At 36.1% G+C, this 17,199-nt stretch overlaps 2 protein-coding genes across 2 annotated transcripts in view; one reads left to right on the top strand and one right to left on the bottom strand.

The window, feature by feature from the left end:
• LOC129525191 (neuroblastoma breakpoint family member 15-like) overlaps positions 1–1,664 on the bottom strand; it is a 68,701-nt gene extending 67,037 nt beyond the window's left edge. The window contains exon 1 of the mRNA XM_063701231.1: positions 1,593–1,664. The gene's annotated coding sequence lies outside the window, so the exon portion shown is untranslated. The remainder of the gene's footprint in view (positions 1–1,592) is intronic.
• GSTM2 (glutathione S-transferase mu 2) overlaps positions 1–17,199 on the top strand; it is a 1,178,915-nt gene that overhangs the window by 485,528 nt on the left and 676,188 nt on the right. The gene's annotated exons all lie outside the window — the stretch shown is intronic.

Raw genomic sequence — 17,199 nt, 5'->3', positions numbered from 1 at the left:
TAAGGAGCTCAAACAACTCTATAGGAAAAATCTAATAATCTGATTAAAAAATGGGCAAAACATTGGAATAGACATTTCTCATGAAGAAGACATAGAAACAGCAATATGAATAAGTGCTCAGGTCATTGATCATCAGATAAATACAAATCAAAAGCACAATGAGATATCTTCTTGCCCTGGTTAAAAATGGCTTTTATTCAAAAGACAGGCAATAACAAATGCTGGAGAGGGTGTGGTGAAAAGGGAACCCTCATACACTGTTGCTGGGAATGTAAATTCGTACAACCACTATGGAAAACAATTTGGAGGATTCTCAAAACACTAAAAATAGAGATACCATACAATCTAGCAATCCCACTGCTGAGTATATACCCACAAGAAAGGAAATCAGTATATTGAAGAGATATCTGCACTCCCATGTTTGTTACAGCACTTTTCACAATAGCCAGGATTTAGAAGCCACCTAAATGTCCATCAACAGATAATTAGATAAAGAAAACATGGTACATATACACAATGGAGTACTATTCAGCCATAAAAAGAATGAGATCTTGTCATTTGCAATGACACAGATGGAACTGAAGATCATTATGTTAAGTGAAATAAGTCAGGCAAAGAAACACAAACTTTGAATGTTCTCATTTCTTTGTGGATGCTAAAAATTAAAACAACTGAACTAATGGAGCTAGAGAGTAGAAGGATGATTACCAGAGGCTGGGAAGGGTAGTTAGGGTTGGGGGGGCGGTGAGAGGGAAGTGGAGATGGTTAAGGAATATAAAAAATATATAGCTAGAAAGGCCGGGTGCGGTGTGGCTCACGTCTGTAATCTCAGCACTTTGGGAGGCCAAGGCAGGCGGATCACGAGGTCAGGAGATCCAGACCATCCTGGCTAACACGGCGAAACCTCGTCTCTACTAAAAATACAAAAAATTAGCCAGGCGTGGTGGCGGGCGCCCGTAGTCCCAGCTACTCGGGAGGCTGAGGCAGGAGAATGGCGTGAACCCGGGAGACGGAGTTTGCAGTGAGCCAAGATCGCGCCACTGCACTCCAGCCTGGGTGACAGAGCAAGACTCCGTCTCAAAAAAAAAAAAAAAAAAAAAAATATATATATATATATATATGTGTGTGTGTGTGTGTGTGTGTGTATATATGTGTATTATATATATGTGTGTGTATATATATATATAGCTAGAAGGAATGAATAAGACCTAGTTTTTGATAACACAATAGGGTGACTACAGTCAGCAATAATTTAATTGTACATTTTATAACTAAAAGAGTATAAACGGGTTGTTTATAACACAACAGATAAATGCTTGAGGAGATGTATACCCCATTTTCTATGATGTGGTTATTACTTATTGCATGCCTGTATCACAGTATAATATCTCATGTATCCCATAAATATATATACCTACTGTATACCCATACAACTTTTTTTTAAATTAAAGGATAAACTATTTTAATACTGGAATCTCTTTCTTTAGTTATATAATTTAATTATTTCTCTCTCTTTATGTATATAAAATCTCTTCACTGTAATTTTTGTTATAGTATCACTACTCTTCAAATAATTATGAAAAATTTCTTACCTGGTGCAATTTTCCCATCCTGAGCTGCGGGACCATCTTTCAGCACATTTTTCACTTGTAGGAACTTGTCAGGTCTATCTCCGCCAATAATAGTAAAACCAAATCCCATTGCACTTTTTTTCAGTGATGCTCGAACAAGGACACCTTTAAGCTGGGATGGATCTCTTGTGAAGTGTGATTTTTCCATATCTGTGCCAAAATGAGAAGTGGGTTTGAGAACAAAAATAATTACAATGAATATAGCACTCAGAGTCAATCTTTTATACGACTTTTTAATGTTATTCTCAACTTAATCTCTTTCTCATTGCCTTGTCTGTGCTTACTTTCAACCCAGAGTCCATTATATGAAGTCAAAATGATACAACCTGTAGCACTCAATTCCTGAAAGTTTGGATACTATTCAACTGTACTATAAAACTCAGCATCTACTGAGTTTTATGTGCAAAGTACTATACCAGGAAGATGAAGTCAAGTGTCACAAACTTATGAAAGAGAGTATATTGAGAATTTTTATAATTCACAGCTCAGGCTTTCTGCAGTCTTTGATTTATAACTGATGGAAGGAGTGAATCTTTTTACTATCAGTAAATAGCTTCATATTTCTATCCCTTTCACTCATGTTTAGTGGATAATTTAGGAAAAAAAATACATAGTTCTTTTGAAATGCCCATTATTAGGGGTTAGATGACCCTAGTGATTCACATCTGCAAATAACAACTTCCTTCCAGAACCTCTTCTCTCTTCTCCTCAACCATGCCTGCCATTAGGAAAGTGACAAAAACTGAGAGAATCAAATTGTGCAGGTTTATAATTTATGAAGTATTAAATTAACTGTAAAAAAGATTTTAAATGTTCTGCCATTATCTATTTTTTAACAAATTTATTGAGATATAATTCACATACCGTAGAATTTAGCCCTTTCAAGTGTACAATTCAATGTCATGCGACTATCAGCATAATCTAATTTTAGAACATTTTCTTCCCTCCTCAAAGGAAATCCCCATGCCCATTAGCAGTCATTATCCAATTTCTCCCCAACCCACATCCATATCCTAGCCTTAGGAAACCACGAATCTACTATCCATGTATAGACGTGCCCAATATAGGCATTTCATATAAACAAAATCAGACAATATGTGGTTTTTTGAATGGTTTCTTTCACTTGACAGTGTTTTTGAGGGTCATCTGTATTGTAGCATATGTCAGTACTTTATTGCTCTTTATTATTAATATATAATAAATATTAAATTAAATATGTACTTACTAAAGATAAAATATACTTATTATATTATTGCCAAATAATAGGCCACTGTATGGATAAACATCACATTTTGTTGATCCATTCATTAGTTGATGGACATTTGGGTTATTTCCACTTTTTGGCTATTATGAATAATGTTGATATGAACACTCACAAGGTTTTGTGTGGACATAATTTCATTCATCTTGGGTATACACTGAGTGGAATTCCAGCAGTTACTATAAATATATGGTAATTATGTTTATCATTTTGCCAACAGTTGTACTGTCTGACCTCCCATACCCTCTTCATTCTATTGCAATTTTACTTCACTCTCTACTTGCTCTTCCTAGAGTGACTAATGACCTCCCTACTGTCAAATCCAACACATATTTTTCAATCTTCAACTTCCTTGACATTCCAGCAACATATGACATACTCAACCTCTTCTCATGGCTGCCTATCCCTACAACCTCATCGCTTGTTACTACCCTACAAAGACCCTATGCTGTAACCACACCTACTTGCCTTCTGGCCTTTCGGCACACCATTTCATGCTTCTGTGATTTTAAACATTCTGTTCCTTCTACTTGGTATGCTTTCTTGCTCCTTTAAAATTTTTGTCTGCCTGCTTTAACTTTTCTTGACTTTTCAAGACCTAGTTTCTATCTCTTCTGCTTTGAAATTTCTCCTGCCCCCTTGACATTTCCCACCAAAGCAGAGTTGGGTACTCCCATCTTTATGCCACCACTGTAACTTGTACATGTCTATTAATAACAATGAAACTATCATTTATTAGTCAACATGTGCTTAATACCATTGTAGGCACTTTACATCTGTTAATTTACATACTCATAACCACCTTAAAAGGTGGGTACCATTATTATTCCTATTTTATATATGAAGAAATAGGAGCATTTAGAGATTTAGGAAACGTACCCAAGATTACACAGCTGGGATTCAAACCTGCTCCTCAGCTTACCATTATAACTACTATTCTATGATGGCACCTATCTCCATGTATTATAACCATCAGTTTCCTGTATTAGACTATGAACTCTTGAGGGCAAGCCCTGTCTTACTCTTAGTCATTTTTGAATACCTAGAGCCTAGCAAAGCACTGGGGATATAGTCAGTGCTCAAAAGTATTTGTTAAACTCAAAATGTTTGCTAAACGAAATGCAGAACTTTAGGAGGAGGACGAGGTTTTTGTAGAGTAACCATAAGAAAGAATTATTTCTCTCATAGGCAACCGAAGTGGAGAATCTACTGGATTACTACAATATGGCCATATATACCCCTGGTTATTAATGACAAATGAGGGCTGGAAAAGGGATGGGGAGGGATAAGTAGAATGTAAGAACTTCCTGAGCAGTGTTTTCAAAATACACATGACTAGACTCATCGAAATTTCTGGATCTATATTTTTAAAAAAATGCTCCCTAAATGAATCTGATGTTACTAATAGCTACCATCCCACTTGAGACTCAATGATATAGGTAAATCATTTGATATATTTAGTATTTATTAATATTGGTTAATGAAGAATCCTCAGTGGTTACAGACACCATACTTAAGCAATTAACTTGGGAAAAGCTAACGATGAACTGGATACCTAATATTGGTCTAGCCTTAAACATATAAGGAAACATTCCAATCTTCAAAACAAAATCTCAAATTCATAAAAAAGCTGCCCAAATCCCTTCTCCCAACAACTTCATGCTTTTTGTATACTCCTGAGAAAAATCTCAGTATTCTCATAATGTTCAGATGTTTTATTAAGATTATTCATATCTTTACAGTAACAACTAGACACTCTTTATCTAGTGTCAAAGCCATAGAAATAAAAAGTTCAAACTCACTTTTATTAACTCAGCATACAAATTTCACAAGTTATTCTTAGAAGAAAAGATTGAAAAGAATGCTTACCTGGTTTTGAAGACCCAATTTCAGCCTGTCCTAACTGCTTTTTCCTTTTGGCTTCCTCCACTGGATTTTCAAACTGGGTTTTCTGGTTAAGGTGACTGTAGAATGCAGAAAAATATACATTTCAGTTTAAAATAAAACAGTAACATATTCTTAAATAGTCTATCATACCATTCCATCATCATAGATTAGGGGACAAATATGTATCTTTAGGCTATGGAACATGGAGAGACTGACAGATGATAGCAGAGGGGCTTTCTGTAGCTAAATAAAGTCCTGCAGAAGATGCCAAGCTGTGAAGCTTTTGATATTATATTTACCATAGCTTCTTCATAAACCTACCCAATATAGCCAATAACAGTTTTCAAAACTATAGCCTTCTTATCTGATGCAATCAGAAGTACTTGTTCTTGGTAATTTAATTTTTTTAAAAAAGGCAGTTAATGATAGAAGGGTTTTAATTTAAGTTTCTCCAAAATGAAGCAAGCTATAAAGGCACTTTGAAAGAAATTTGTGTATAGAATCCTTTTTAAATTATATTACTATTACTTTTCCACTGACTCACCTATATCCGTTCAGTAGCAACTAAGAAAATGACTTGCTTTTATCAACTATAGTATAGAATAACTCTTTCACACTTAAATTTCTTCATAATTATATCATAATTAAATGAATAATTATAACATAGGTTCAACTGGCATTTATGATTTGGGAACATTCACTACTGACTCTTGGAATGCATACAACTCTCTGAGAGAAAGCAGGAAGCCTGGGGAGACTAGCCGCTAGGAGATTAGCCAAACTATTCAACACGCTATGGGCAATAGTATGTTTTACAGAAGAAAAAGAGCACTATTCTTCTGGCAAGCCAGTTAAGTGGAGTTGGTTAAGAAAGGAAATGCTGTAAAAAAGATGTTTAGGACCTCGAATAGGTCTAATTCAGAAGCAATGGAAATCATATTCTAACACTTCCATAGTACAAATATATTTCAGCATATGCTACAGTTTTCCACTTTAATTAAAGAAGTGAGGCCGGGTGCAGTGGCTCACGCCTGGAATCTCAGCACTTTAGGAGGCCAAGGCAGGCAGATCACGAGGTCAAGAGATAGAGACCATCCTGGCCAACATGGTGAAACCCCATCTCTACTAAAAATACAAAAATAAGCTGGGCGTGGTGGTGCATGCCTGTAATCCCAGCTACTCAGGAAGCTGAGGTAGGAGACTCACTTCAACCCAGGAGGCGGAGGTTGCAGTGAGCCGAGATCATGCCATTGCACTCTAGCTTGGGCGACAAGAGTGAAACTCCATCGCAAAAAAAATAAAAAATAAAAATAAAGAGGTGACATGAGTGAACACCAACAATTAAATACCAAATCATGAGAATTTCAGAACACGATTGTCTTTAGGTAGACTGAATATTACAAAATGTACATATAAATAGTCACACAAGTTGAACATTTACTTTGCCTTTTTATTTATTTATTTATTTATTTTTTTGGAGACAGGCACTCATTCTGTCACCCAGGCTGTAATGCAGTGGTCCAATCACAGCTCACTGCAGCCTCAACCTCTCAGGCTCAAACGATATTCCCACCTCAGCCTCCTGAGTAGCTGTGACCACAGGTGTGTGCCACCATGCCCAGCTAATTAAAAAAAAATTTTTTTTTTGTAGAGATGGGGTCTTACTATGTTGTCCACACTGGAGCTTTGTCATTCGTAAACATTAAGAGTGGTGGTAGAGAAATGGGCAGCAGGGACTAAAATAAAAATTTAAAAATTAAAAAAACACTTTCAAAAAAAGGAATGTTAGCTTTCTCCATGTCACTCAGGCTACTACTACATATCAGTTCCACAACAGACGTAGTTACTTATTAAACAGTTTAAGAGCTCTAAATATGGTAAGTGCCACTGGACATTCTTTGGGTTCTGATTTCACTGACACTCAAGTATGCTTCTGCTTCATAATATGTGGGGGATACCCTGTCCATTGAGTTAACTGTTTAACTCTGTGAAAATAAAAATCCTAGGAACTACTTTAAAAAATTTATTTAGGTACTGATATTTTACATATTCTTTTGAAAAACAACTAAAAATTGACACTCAGAAAAGAATAAACCTGTTCAGAAAGAACGTTGGCTCACTTTCACTTTAAAGTCATTGGCTAGAATGACTCACTTTGCCACCCAGGCATTAGAACATAAAAAGTAGTAATTTGTATTTATACCCTTTGTAATGTGTGGGAGAGGAGAGCAGACATATGCAAATGAGTAATCCTTTTCCTAAAAATTTGACAAAAGAATATAAGATTTACTGAAGGAAGTTATTGTCTTCATTATCTTAGACTATCTAGACTAAAATGCCACTCAAAAAAAATCAAAAAATAAAAAAGTGAAAATACTGTCCTTTTCATTTAATTACTTATACCTGCACTATTATTAAGATACAACAAATTTTGTTTTCCAAATAACTAGCTGTGGGAAATAAGAGAGGAGAATATTACAGATTATCAGAAAGAAACAAAGCAAACAAGAATGATTAAATATTAGTACACAATTTGACACATTATCTGTATTAAAATTTTATGTCTAATATCTGGATTTAAAAATTTATCTCAACAAAATATTCTTTCATAAAGAGTTTTAGATGGCTGGGCATGGTAGCTCACGCCTGTGATCCCAGCACTTTGGGAGGCCGAGGTGGGTGGATCACTTGAGGTCAGGAGTTTAAGACCAGCCTGGCCAACATGGTGAAACCCCATCTCTACTAAAAATACAAAATTAGGTGGGTGTGGTGGCGCATGCCTATAATCTCAGCTACTGGGGGGCTGAGGTACGAGAATCACTTGAACCTGGGAGGCGGAGGTTGCAGTGAGCCAAGATCATGCTGCTGCACTCTAGCCTGGGCAAGAGTAAAACTCCGTCTCCAAAAAAAAAAAAAAAAAAAAAAAAAAGTTTTAGTTGTGAAAGCAAGTATATATTTTGACTTTGTCACCTAGGTGCATCAAGACATTTAATGCTTATCACCCTGATCTAATCACTATATATTATGTGTACTGAAACATCACTACGTACCCCCAAAATGTGTATAATTATATGTTAATTTTAAAAAGACATGTAATGCAATATAATCAAGACCGCATTTCTAAATATATAAGCATATTTATAGCTTATGCATATTTATATTTATGCATATTATAAGCATATTACATTTTTGGAACAATTTTATTTTAAAAAATAACTTCATCCATTTCAGAATCCCATCCTCTAAAATAAATACAAAGAAAAACTACCACTGCAGTTGGTGTTACTACTATAAGGCTCCTGCCAAGAGCAATCATCGTGCCATCTGGTTTGACAAACTAAGAGAGCCAAAGAGTAGCCATTCAAGTAACAGCTTTTTATCTCCATCAGTAAACTCACTGCAGATTACTATGGTTGAGATTCAAAACCTAACTAATCTGGGAATCAAGCCACACTCCACAGCTCAGCTGACTCTATACTAATGTGCATCTTGAGTACAGTCTGCTCCTTCTTAGTCTAATACAAAACCCTCCTGTAAAATGAGCTCATTCTGGGAATAATCATACAAAATCATGTCGCTGCTGCTGTTGCTTCTAATTCAGGCTATTTCATGTACCTCCCTGACAACTAGGAGCAGGTCGCTTCAGGATTTGCCCTAAAGTTGCTTTAATATTATATCTTTGCATAATGGGGACCAGATCATTCAGCTCAAGGTTTTATAACAGGCAAATGACTTTCACCTTTTGACCATGTATTCAAATTCACTTGGAATGGATAATAAAGAGAATGAGAATCATTATCTCAGAAATGTTCAGCAGTGTCAATGGCAAATAGATGACTAGAGCCCAATTTAAATAGACTAAACTTTGAGGGGAAGAAAAAAATCCCGCAAAACTTTTTCAGTTGGCCCCCAAATACTCCTTTGATGTGAAAAATGGTTGTTTCTTCCTTTAACAAAATATGTCTTAGGAAAAAATAATAATAAAAGAGCTGCTGTATACTTTTTACATCACAGTATCAGTAAGACATTAAGTAACACAATGGAAACAAAATTAGCATAGCTTTCAAAGGAACCAAGATATTGAAATTCTAAAGTTATATACTTAAGTGTCAATCTAATTGAGTTGACACATTTCCTTAGGAGACACATTTAATTTTAAGAAGTCATTCCAAAAATCCCTCTAACCACAGTGACTCAAGTAACAACCTGCACAATAGAATAAAGACTACAGTTGCAACAGGAGTCAGAGATGCTTACTTTAGGGATAACTACCAGGAAATGGCATTGGTTTATGCCTGTAAGTGTTGAAACATTAAGAAACAATTATAAAATTAAAGATGATTGTGTTTGTTACTTTTTCAGGTAATAATAACATTTTGTCTTTGCTACCTAGGCAGCAGGTTTAACTCCTAGTCTCCAGGTAAATAGTAATGTTTCTGATACAAGTATTTGCCTGCTGCTAGACGCTTGAGGTCAAATTCAATGTTTAGCATCTGGAAAGAAAGCAATCCCAATGGTCATAACATTGTAGCAATTAGATAAAGAAAAGAGAAGGCAAAATTAGACATTGATATTAGCTTAATTTCTCTGGCTAACATAGGCAGGTGTCTGGCACTCCTCTCCAATATATATTTACGTTTAAATTTAACCATAACAGCTGCCTAAGAAGCAACTTTCACCCCTAAAAAGAATACTAAGTTTTCCTTGAATAACTCCTTAAAAGAGAGCACACCTTTAGGTGTATGCTTCAAAACTTCGGATAATTATGTTATAATGCCCTAAAGATCTTCCACTGCTTTCAGAAGGATACAGTGGTAGTAGTGTTGGAAATGACCTTGATAATTCATCTAGTCCGTTGCCCTCATTTCAGTTTTCTATCAACTGACTTTCTCTTTAGAGGCTGTAGTAGTAACAATATCATCTCTAGCTATTAATCCTCTAGGCAACTTCCCCCTTATTCTCTATATTTAGAAACTCAAAGCCAACTTCCAGGAAGCCCAAGGTCAATGAAGCACTGCCCCTACCTTTTCATTCCCCTAGTTGAAAAACTCAACAGCTGGATCACAGAAGCATAAAGTGCTGTATCCAGTATTCTCTAAAGCTATATGCTGAAAGGAAAATATTTGGGAGAATATTAACTGAGGTAACAAACTTACTCAACATAGTATGTCCCATACTGAGGGTCCTCTATTTTCTCCCAGCCATAAGGAAGCTCTGTAAATAAAGAAAATTGAGTGAAATGCCAGATTCAAAACTGACAAAAAAGAATTCACCAGTGAGTGAATTTATTATTTCATTATACTAATATTTGGGTGTCAGAAAGCTGAGGGCTCACTTTCAAGGAACAAACACAATTTAAGTCTGAGTGGCTTCTTCACCAGCCAGTGAGAATTTCAGCAAGCAATCAGAAGCCCAGAACAGAAGATGGCATTAAACAAAAAGGTGTTCATATGAACCACAAGCCATAAAAATGCTAATAAAAATTACTGTGTACTTCTTTCATTTAAAAACCTTGATCATGCTGACACGAGACATATTTACCCTTGTAGTCCAATAGAAGAAGCACGTATCTGTTCAATTTTTTACTATTATACATAGTCATTTTTGATGTTCAGACCCACTTCTCCTCAAAGGAAACCCTAGCCTTGGACTTTTGTCATTTCAAGTGAGCAATCTAGATTTGCTTAAAACCTACAAAAGTACCTGCTTTCTCTTGGTGAACAAGATCTGAGTATCTGAAGGAACACTAATCTAACTACCACAGTGCTTTGTGTAATCTGTATTTGTGAATGATAACAAATAAATACCTTACATAGCATTTTTATATATTACTAATTCTCAGTAAGTGACCAATAAAATATAACCAGAAATACTGAATGTAGTTGAATTTCTGAAAGTTAAAACAAATCTCTAGCCTTTTCAACATGAACTGACATGAGCTTTTCAATGTGAATGTGAATCTTTTCCCTCCCACTTTGTCTGCATTCCTTGTAAAGTTAAGGTTTCTGAAGAACCATCTTATTAGTAAAACATGGATAAGTTGGGAAGAATGTTCCTAGCAGGTGGTTCTAGTCCTATCCATTTTATATAGCAGTTGAGCAAAAAAGAATTTTTTTAAAAGTCCACTGTTGTGCACTATGATGTCCCACGCTTTTATTTTCAATTTCTCTTAAGAATGCTTCTGCTCTGCTGAAAGACACACACACACACAAAAAGTACGCTGGACAGCACACATGTTTAGAAAGCATCACAAGACTTATTAGTTTTCTATCATTTAGCCTCAGTTATGACATACCAACTTTGTAAGTAAAAATTCCATTATAATAAATTTGACAAGCTATACTGTTTTACTCTAAGAAAAATTATTATTCTGCATTCAGAATATAAGAAAAGAACAGATGACTAGCCTCCTGGTGAAAATGTCTGAATTACCCCTACCCCATTTCTCCACCATACTTTTCTGCATATATATTGATTGGTGGTTTCAAAGTTTGATGAGTTTTTGTGTTTTTCCTTTGAAGGACCTGGTTGAAATGTCTCAGGTGGGAAAGATGAGAACAAATGAAATACTAAAATAGTTGAAATATGTGAGAAGAGAACAAAACATTAAAAAGAACTGAGATGTACTTTAGTTCACTTTAATCCTTAGCTATGAAGCAAATCTATCAAATAGATATAATATTTTGTTGCCAAACAACTGTTTCATGGATAAGAGTAATTTTTTTGGAATATATCTGTAAAACTGCACTATAACAGTTATGGATCTTCCATGAAAAATATTTTTTTCTTTAATAGAAATTTTCTTGAAATAGCATGGGAACTGAATAGAGCTGAGTAAGGAGGAATTCTACAACTGTACCACAATTAGATTTATGTTTTGTCTTTAGAGAAGTTTGGAGAAATTAAGGACTATAGAAATAGCTGAAATAGTCCATTTGATATCTGAAAAATTCACTAAAAGGGATGTACTAATAGTAAGGATAAAAGATCAACATAAATATATTTTAATCTTAACTTGAAAGTTGATTTAGCATTTTAGTTAGCACTCAAGGTAATTAGCAACTAAGAGATTAACAGTCCTTTCTTTAGGAGGGCAAACAAATGCAGCCATTTATCTTCTGGGTTACTTTATTAATTTTACACCTTTACCACTGATACCATTAGCAAGTTTTTTTGGTTTGGTTTTGTTTTGTTTTCACACAGGGCAATTTAATACAGATAAAGAAGTGGTTATTATTTGCTCATTTAAAGTGAAGGTAATAAAAATCAAGACTAAAATACCTAGCAATTTTATACACTATTTAGTGGATCAATTCATTTATTCATTTTATTTCTTTTTTCCTTCCTCCCTTCTCATCCTCCTCTCCCCATCACCCTTATGCAGAAATAAAAATTAGAAATATAACCCAGTTCTCGACTTCAAGGAGTTTATAGTTAGACAGGAAGACAGAAGAGATAAATGATAAGATAAAGATAAACATAATCTTTTTTGGGGAGTGCAGAGGAATACCAATTGCCTGGTAAGATTGCTATCAGGAAAGCCTTCTAAAAGCTGATGTTTAAGCAGTCTTTAAAGATAAGTTGGCTCACGCCTGTAATTCCAGCACTTTGGGAGGCCAAGGCGGGCAGATCATGAGGTCAAGAGATCAAGACCATCCTGGCCAATATTGTGAAACCCTGTCTCTACTAAAAATACAAAAATTATCTGGGTGTGGTGGTGCACGCCTGTAGTCCCAGCTACTCAGGAGACTGAGGCAGGAGAATCGCTTGAACCCAGGAGGCAGAGGTTGCAATGAGCCGAGATCATGCCACTGCATTCCAGCCTGGTGATAGACCGAGTCAAAAAAATAAACAAATAAATAAATAAGTTGGGATTAGGGAGAGGGAGATGATTCCAGATAGATTAAAGGGCATTGAGGTATTAAGAATGCTTGGTATTTTCCATAATTACAAATAATTTGGTAAACTAGAATGAAAGTTGTATGCAAAGGGAAATGAATTTTATGAACAAGCACAAAATTCCAGCATTCTTAGAGTGCTGTGTTGAGAAGTTTGATCTTTATTTTGATGATGATAGAGAATTGATTAAGGTGAACTGTGACATAATTTAATTTATATTTGAAAAAGATTACGGGCAGCAGTAATAAAGGACGAAACAGATGGTGTGCAATGAGAATAAAGGCAGACAAATAAGATAAACACTAATAGACTGCATAAGAACTTGTGAAGACTGGAACTAAGGCAGGGGTAGTAGAATGGATAATAAAACAAAGAAGGTAAAGTAACAGAACTTAATGACTACCATGAGGATTGAGGAAGGGAAGGGGGGAAAGAGGCAAAGATGATTCCCAGGTTTCTAGCTTTTGTGGCATAAAAGTGATACATTATCAAATATTTATTGAATAATTATGAAAATGGGCCGGCACGGTGACTCACGCCTGTAATCCCAGCACTTTGGGAGGCCAATGTGGGCAGATCATTTGAGGTCAGGAGTTCGAGACCAGCCTGAGCAACATGGTGAAACCCCTATCTCTACTAAAAATACAAAAATTAGCCGGGCGTGGTGGTGGGTTCCTGTAATCTCAGGTACTCAGGAGGCTGAGGCAGGAGAATTGCTCGAACCTAGGAAGTGGAGGTTGCAGTAAGCTGAGATCTCATCACTGCACTCCAGCCTGGGCAACAGAGTGAGAGTCTGTCTCAAAAAAAAAAAAAAAAAAAAAAGAATAATTATGAAAATGGCTGTGGGAATAGAAATTAGAAATTAATGTGGATTTAGAGGAATTTAGGAGACAGATGATATATTAAAAGTGCCTAGTAATGTGCCTACCACCAATGGACACTCAAGAAATGGCAGGTTTTTATTTTTTATTTTTTTTTGAGATGGAGTCTTCCTCTGTCGCCAGGCTAGAATGCAATGGCATGATCTCGGCTCACTGCAACCTCCGCCTCCCCAGTTCAAGTGATTCCCCTGTCTCAGTCTCCCGGGTAGCTAGGACTAAAGGTGCGTGTCACCATGCCCAGCTAATTTTTTGTATTTTAGTAGAGACAGGGTTTTACCATGTTGGCCAGGATGGTCTTGGTCTCCTGACCTCGTGATCCACCCGAATGGCAGGTTTTTAAAAGTTAGAATTGATAGAACTTGGTAGTTAACTGCAACAGAGAGGAGACAGTGAGGAAAAGGCGAGGATGACAACCAGTTTTTGGCTCAAGCAGCTGGGGGGATGTCATATCTGTTGAAGACAGGAAGGGAAGGTGTTACATTTGAGTGATCTGTAGAACATCCTGGTACAGATAAATAATAAGCTCTTGGCCGTATGAACCCGGTACTCCAAAGAGAAATATAAGAAGATAAAGATTTGAGAGACATTGTAGTTAAAGCTATGACAGCAGACATGATTACCTAGATAAACTGAGCAGAGAAAGGTGAAGAACAGAACCTTAGGAGCACTAACATTTTAAGCGGCAGATGGAGAAAGTAAGAATCATCAGGGGGAATGGTGTAAAAGAAGACAGAAGAGGAAGGGCATGGTCAGCATTAAAAAATGCTTTGTTGGGGAGGCTGAGGCAGGAGAATGGCGTGAACCCAGGAGGCGGAGCTTGCAGTGAGCCGAGATTGCGCCACTGCACTCTAGCCTGGGCAACAGTGCAAGACTCCATCTCAAAACAAACAAACAAACAAACAAACAAACAAAAAAACGCTTTGTAAAGCTGTTAGGCATAAAGATAAGGGCTAAAAAGAGTCTATAAGATCAGGAGGTTACTGGTAACCGTGAAAAGGTAGGAGGCAAAAGTCAGAATATTGTAGTAACTGAAGAGAAAAATACAAAGTAGAGTCCTTAAGAATAGATGACTTAAAACAAAAATTTGCTTGTGAAAAAGATAGTATAAAAACTATGGGGAGGGTTAGGGCCAAGAGAAAATGTGTTTGTTTATTTTTGATACAGGAAAGACCTAACCTAACCATCTTTTCCTGTGTATGAAGCCAAAGTATTCTCCTAAAAAGCTATTTCAAAAGACAAAACTATTTTGGGCATATCAAGCAGCTGGTTGGTTCTAAATCCCATGAATTTATCTTTCTTTCCTCTTCCCAAAATAGGATTTTTCTTGTTTAAATGTAAGAATTACAATTATTTTCTCATGGTGGAGCTCTATTCAGTTGATAATTTTTTTAATCATTCTCTAAGCTCTGAAATGTCAACATTCAATATATTTGTAAGCTGCCTTTAGCAAAAATTTAATCTTTCTTTCATCATAAGAGAAATGGGATGGGTTGAGGGTAAAATGAATTCCTAATGTTGTATTTTCAAGATGACTACCTAACCAAAACACTATTTTATTTGAATAGAAGATAAAATGTACATCAATTAAACCAAGCTGTTCAAGCTGTGTCCTTACACTGTATTTGAATACACAGCTGGGTTCAGAATATCAGAAGACTGGGAAGAAAAGGGCATGTTTTAGAAACTGTAAGGTCTTTCTAGAAGATCTTAAATGTTCAGCAGAATGTAAACAATATCTTAACCTATAAAACCTACACTTAAAATATTATTCTTCTCTTTTCAGCATCTACTCTGTGCAAAGCACTGCAGAGAATACTAATGTGAATCACACATAGTTGATCCTGAAAATAGTCTTCTGTGGGGCTATTACGTGGGGAGACAAAGTGTAGAGGGGAAAGTGGTAAAGGCTGGCTGAGCATAAAACAAATAGACTCAATGTTCTAAATTGTAGGCTCCCCCGAAGATAAGTATAGGCAATGTTAAAAAGGTGTACCCAGTTTTGTAAATGGGAGAGTAGCCCATATTAAAGAGTTTCAAACATTCCCAGAATACTGAATGCAATTTTGATCATTCTATTTTAAGAAAAATATACTTAGGATGATCATAAAATGTACTGTCCACTTTTGAGAATAAAAGGGGATACTATTAATAATTATGCTGGGGCAACAGGAAAAAGCTGGATCAGTCCTGGGCCAACCAAGACATATGTTCAGCCTTAATGTAAAGAGCATTAGGGGGAAATGTTCATCCAATTCTTCAAATTCCTTAGAGAATAAAGAATGGGAGGAACATTTCCAGTTTCTCGGAGCCCCTTCACTTTCTTCCCCAAGGAAGAAAGAATGTCTTATCTGACTGGGCAGTTTTACACAATGAACTCAATATGCTTGGCTCAGGGACTCTTGAGTTCTCTCACTGTTTTGGTTAACAGCCTGCCTGCAGAGGCGTATTCTGGTCTGTTCTCTGCCATGTCTGCCCGTTGGGAGGAGGCTTGCAGTTGAACACAGAGGCCAAAGACTAAGTACTCATGCCTCCCTCCTGCAGGGGTAAAATAACAGCAAGGCCATGTACATGCAGGGCTAACATTCATTTGCTGACATTCTGACTTCATCTGTCTGTCTCTGGTGTCTTATTTCTCTATTGACTATAAACTGGTGAATGAAGATGGACTTATTATTTATTGGCCCCTCAGAGCCTTATAGAGATTGAAAAGTATCTCCAAAAGGGCGACCAAAATAATCTGGAGGATAGAGTAGCTTCTTTCTTTTTTTCCCTTTCTCTTCCTTTTCCCTTCTTCCCTCCCTCCCTCTCTTCCCTCTTTCCCTCTTTTCAAACATTGAAGTCTCTACTGAAAGGATATACAGATGAATGTGTCAAAAATCACTGCTCTGAGTGTGGTATCTAGTTACAATGCAACATAAGTGCTACAAGAGAGACATGTCATATGGTACTACTGAGCACAGAGGAGAGGACATCTACTTCTGACTTGCAAGAAAATGACAGAAGGGGCTACAAAGAAATTATACTTTAGATTGGAGCTTACAAGGATAATAGGTATGAGCCAGGTAGACACAGGAAACAAGACTGGTTCCTGGCAGAAGAAATGGGTATATGGCAAAGACGAAAAATATGTCAGATTTATGACATGAGAATACTTTGAAAAATAAATATAGACTATGATTCAATTATAAAAAATCTTTAATACTTAACCAAGGAGTCTGGACTTTATTCTGCTGACAATGGACAGCAAGGGAGAGATAGATAGAAAATTAGTTTTAGAAAGATTAATTTGGTCTTACATAGTATCTCCAAGGTTTTTTGATCATGTAGCCTTTTTACTAAAAAATCTGACATCTGCCCCTCTTCTAATATGTATATAATAAAACATATACAAAAATAGATGTTTTTAAAGGAGGTGATTAAACAAGCAATTATCATGATTTTACCTTGAAGTTGAAAAAAGCTTATATATGGTCATATATGATACACAAACTGTATCAGCTCTTCCATTTTCTTGCTATTAGTCTGGGTTTGCATATTTGTATCATCTTCAATCAGTAGTGTTTTTGTAGAAATCTTTTAAAGTGACATTTCCAATTTATGTGAGGTTAGTTTAAAAACTATATAACTAGTCTATAAATCC

The sequence above is a fragment of the Gorilla gorilla genome, chromosome 1 (genome assembly GCF_029281585.2).
Source record: "Gorilla gorilla gorilla isolate KB3781 chromosome 1, NHGRI_mGorGor1-v2.1_pri, whole genome shotgun sequence".
Lineage (NCBI taxonomy): Eukaryota > Metazoa > Chordata > Mammalia > Primates > Hominidae > Gorilla > Gorilla gorilla.
This window is presented reverse-complemented; position numbering and strand designations above follow the sequence as displayed.